A 5,214-nucleotide genomic window follows, 5' to 3' on the forward strand; every position below is an offset into this window, starting at 1 on the left:
AGAGTTGACCTCTTACACGGAGTGACAAAAAGAGATAATTGCCAGGTAGTTGCTGAGAAAATGGCCAAAACATTCTCTCTTCGTAGACAAGAGATCGTTTATGAATCCCCTGCAATAAGGGACTTCATGAAGCGCTGGCCTGCATTATGTGAGCCTACTCAGGTAAGTTTTTTCCCCTTATATTGTATATTTAAAGCCATTATTGCTTGGTAGCCAATTTTTATTGGTTGATTTTCCCCACCCTTAAGCAACCAATGACATTCTTAATTTTGAATGGTTTACAGATAAAAGAAGAATTCAAGAGAATAACAACCGTCAACCTTGAATCTACCTTTATGGCTAAACTTGACCATTGCACTCCGAAACTGATGGACTTAGTCTCATCAAGGGGAGGAGCTACAGGAGTGAGAATCAGGCAGATCAAGGACATGCTTCTTGAGGTGGGATGATTATTTTGACTTGTCTTTGAAATGAAAGTTGTTGACAGTCATCCATTCAGATTATATTAAACTACTTCTCTTGATTCTTTTCCCCCTTTCTCTCAAATAGCACAATACAATTGAAATGCGCTGAGAAGTAGCCATCCGCTGCCTTGTTGTTTACCTTGGAGAGAAGGAAGAGGACCTTTTCAAGGATTTTGGTGTAAGTCATCCAACATCATGAAAGAAAATTAAAGCCCACACTGTATAGAAACCTGCTCCTGCACTGATTATTTACTTAAATGCAAATTACATTGCGTTTTACACAGTAAACTGGCATGATGAATGAGTTGCAGGCATCGACCCGTAAGACTGAACATGTATGTTCTGTATGGCATATATCGCAAAGCAAAATGCCTTTTGCTTTGCCATATTTGGTTCTTATTCTCCCCCGCATGATAATTTCATGGATTAATATCATGTTGAGAAATTGAAAACATATTTTAGTTAAGCACACCAGTTTGATCATAGAAAAAGCTGTTTTGAGTAAAGAAAAACAGCCATGCATTATCACTATCATGTGTGTATGATTGTAAGGGTAAAAATCTAAATATGTAATGGCTCCATTGATTAATTGAATTCACTAAAATGAATAAAAAGTCAGCAGTAATCATTTATTTCATTATCTCTGACATCCTAACCTATTTTTAAAATTTCTTTACAAGGATACAGAAGAGTTTGAGACGGGCCTTGATGGGCAAGTGATGAAAATTGCCATTATCGGTGACCGGTCTGCCCAAGGATCTGACCACAAGACAGCAACCATTGTGGTTGAGGGAACCAAAATCGTGGAGGGAAAGGATATCCCAAGATGCTGTGCTCTACTGATGGGCATAATATATGCTCTGAATCTGAGCTATCGCAAGGAACTTAAATACACTTTTGAAGTGTTTCAGAAGCTGTTTCTTGAACTTGATGGACTAAAAGCCAGCGCAAAAGTAACAAATCTCAAGAACTGTATTTTCTGAAGATTTTACTTGTTTTAACGCACTGTCAGATTTTAACCAGATTTTGTTATGTAAAACAACTTTGGAAATTGATGGTGTGATCGAAAATGGAAATATGACACAAAATGTGTGATAGTGTCTCTGTCAAGTTGATTTTGAAATACTGTTTGCCCATATGTATATCTTGTATTGCCAGTTGACAAAACAAAGATATTATTAAAAGAAATACTTATTTTGGATTTAAAGAGGGATTGCTACAGTGTAAGAATTCTGTTATTGTGTTTTCGGAATCAATGTTAAGGGCTTACTAATGTAACTGGATATGCCACTTATGTATCACAACTTTGGAAAGTTCCATCATTCATTACCTGACTTTGGCTGTGATCTCAATGGAAACCTAAGTTCTGAGGGGGTCACAAATGTTTAAAATGTATCTAGATGTGTTGTTAAATCTTGTATAAGCTACTTCCCTTAGAAACAGTTCAGTCTTTTATAAGAATTGTGTCTTAAAAATTTTAATATTGTTTCAAATAATGTCTGCTGCAAAACCCTGTTCTTTACAGTTTTTGTAAAAAAAAAAAAAAAAAAAAAGAAGAAGAAAAAAGACGGGGACTTTAGGAGATTAGAGGTAATTGAAAGTTGATGTTAAATGAGCACTTGCTTAGAATTTTACTGTGATATTACAACATGGAAAGCGCCGTGATTTGAAATATGTAAAGGACTATAAATAATTTGGCAGTGATAGCATAACTAAGGGGCTTTGCTTAATATAACAAGGCAATATGGCCAATTTTTTTCATAATTTGAAGGGGAGTTCAAATATGTTTTTCTTTTAATCCAGACTTAAATATTGTCTGTTCAAAATTACAACTATTGTTTAAAATAAAAAATAAAAATTGCAAACAATTTTGTTGTTCAACTAATTAATTTCTTACAAGCTATGAACAAAACATGAAACTAAAGAAAATTTAATTGGAACAACTTCAATTTTTTATTTGTTGTCAACTTAAAAACGTTTGTTCAATTCGGTTCATGACACACATAAAAATAATTTTAAACCATGTGAAAAACTTTGTTGGGACAACTTGATTTTTACAGTTAATCTACTTGAAAACTTTTGTTTATGATTATGGCAATTGTGTTCATAACACTTAAAAATTCCTTTCAAATAATGTGGAAAAAATTAGCTAAAATACTTAATTTATTTAAATATTCAACTCAAAAACATGTGTTTGTACTACTAAATATTAAGCGAGCTGCAATTAAAAATACCTCTGATTATAAAGGGAAATCTACTTAACCTAACTCAATGTTGTATTTTGGTTGAACATAATTTCACAAGAAGTTATCACAACTCAAAAAGACTGATGCAAACTGTTGCGTTAATTTTTTTTGTTGAACCAGAACATTAGTTTTTAGAGTGGAGAACACAGCACAATTTTTTAGAGATAGAATGAAAGTTTTGAACACACAACAGCAAAAGTTGGACATGTATGATTTTGCGATTTAGTTTTATGTTTACATGAAGAAATTAGCAGAATCTCTAAAGTGGACGGTGCTATTCTGATATTTTTGTTATATACCTATTTCATAACATGGGGTTTGAATTGTGCTTTGTTTGGATGCCAGCGTGTGGTAGAGTCAATCAGCTGAGTTCTTCTCTGTCATTTTGGTGTGCTGTATATTAGGACTGGTGCTTCCTAGTGTGTATCAGGAGCTGTTGTGATGCCGAGGTTATGCACAATGCAAAGTTCACTGCTTTATTTGGGTATAGTTCAAGCTACATTTAATTTTTAAAATGCAAAAATAGCATACTGCTATTGTAGTTTTTTAAAAGTGTTTATGTTTTATCTATTATGTTTAATCTATCTGTATAAAGGGGTACAGTAACACAGATGGAACCCCAGTGCGCTAAAAGACAACAACATAAAGCATTTTTAAATTCCCCTTTAATCTTTGATGTCAGGTCAGCTTTTGACCTTCATCAGGGTCAAACTGGGATTTAGTCTGTGTCACTAAAAGACAATTTTTAAAAAAAGGGGGTTGGGGATTTTTAGGAAATACTGCATTCTGATCAATGTTTTTAATGTCCTTGGCTTATGACTTTAAACACAAATAAGAAGGAATAAAAAAGGAAAAGATAAGTATATATATAAGATATATGTTACCTGTTCTGCAACATGATAGTTAGCTGACATTTTTTTGTACTCTGTACATAAAACTTACCACATAAAAAGGATGCTGCAAGGAAGCAAGTAGAGAAGGCAGAGATAAAAATCCAGTAGCGGTTGGCTTATTACTTCCTGTAATGTACCTTATCATCCCTGCCAAATGCTACAACAGGAATATATTCAAATGTATACACAAATGCTGCAATTTTACATCAGTTTAAGTGGACATGTTTACATAGCACTAAACCACATGCAAATAGCCAGTATAATAGACCTTAAGCAAGATGTTACCATGTCATGTTGTAGTCACAGAAAACCAAGGAGAGGATTCAAACTGAGAAAATGAGATGAGTCTGCGTGGGCACAGAAGTGAAGCATGTACACTCACAAACACACAGCCACAGCATACAGAGCCAACCTGATTCTAATTTAGACGTTCCATTACTCCAGTACTCACACATGTGCACCATCAAATGGTCCTAATCGATCCTCCCAGCTCTACCCCGTTCCCTTATGTGCCCCACCAAAGGAGGACACTCAGTCAACACACTGAATTGACAGTGAGAGGTGAAGGGACCGATGGAGAGGAGAGCAACAGGGTGTCTGTGCTGGAGAGGAAGGGTGGCAGTAGTGATAAACTGTGACCTTCGCTTCATACTGCAGCATGCCTAATGGCTGCTCTGAGTGCTCCAGCTCAAGGTGCCTAAGCCTCTAAATGGAGGGGTATTTTTATCTTTTCCTTACACACACACTCACATATTAACAAACACTGAATAGTCTATAGTCATAGCTGACAAACGGGTGCACCACAGGGTGAGCGAGGACTGGCGAGTTGGCACGCAGTGCTGGCAGTACTCAAGTTCCTGATAGCTTTCAGGGGCCTTTGATGTTCTTTGCATCCCCCGGCCCCCTAACCGCTCAATCCCCCTGGCCTCCCCCTTGCAGGAAATTGCATTCTGTCCTCTGCCATAGCAGATAAATGAGGCAAGAGAGGGGCTGCACACTGTCACCAGCCGACCTGGCCTGTCTCACACAGCAACCTGCAGTGCGTTAGCTTGATGTAGCTCCTATTCTACACCCACAGCTGGCTTCAGGAAAGGAGTGCATTTGTACACATTAAGGTGGCCTATGTGTACACAGAAAAACACACATATTGTAGACAGGCAAGCTTTTGTATCGCAGAGGCCCTGTGTGGAGCTAATGCTAACAAATGCTATATTTTGCCAAGTAAACAGAAAAATTAAATAAGAATATTCAAAAACTGCTACAAACATACTAATTCAATTCACCAAGCCAAAATTAGCTTAAGCAGGTCAATGAAAGCAACTCTCTTCAGACTTGTGGCTAGCGTGTCACTATTGATTACATCACTGTGAAACTCCAGCAATTCCTCCATCACATTGTCTGGGAATGTCAAGAAATAATACAACTAAAATGGACTCCTCACGCAATGGGGACCCCAGCAGTACTTATGGACATGGAGGTGACCAGAAATTTCCAGGAAGTTGTCATTGAATATATGTATCTACATGTGTGAGATCATGCTTTTTTTGTTGTATGCAGTGGCATATACATGTGCAAGTGTCCCATATAGGTAACTGTCTGAGGTCATGGAAG

General features: G+C 36.8%; 1 long non-coding RNA gene across 1 annotated transcript; it reads left to right on the forward strand.

Annotated features, from left to right (window-relative positions):
• Positions 1 to 309: 309 nt before the first annotated feature.
• Positions 310 to 1,265, forward strand: LOC306772396. The gene is made up of 3 exons (XR_013771775.1): positions 310 to 440; positions 550 to 642; positions 1,145 to 1,265. It is a non-coding gene; the product is annotated as an uncharacterized lncRNA (long non-coding RNA).
• The last annotated feature ends 3,949 nt before the right edge of the window (positions 1,266 to 5,214 follow it).

Source organism: Telmatherina bonti (assembly GCF_933228915.1).
Source record: "Telmatherina bonti genome assembly, chromosome: 22".
NCBI lineage: Eukaryota > Metazoa > Chordata > Actinopteri > Atheriniformes > Telmatherinidae > Telmatherina > Telmatherina bonti.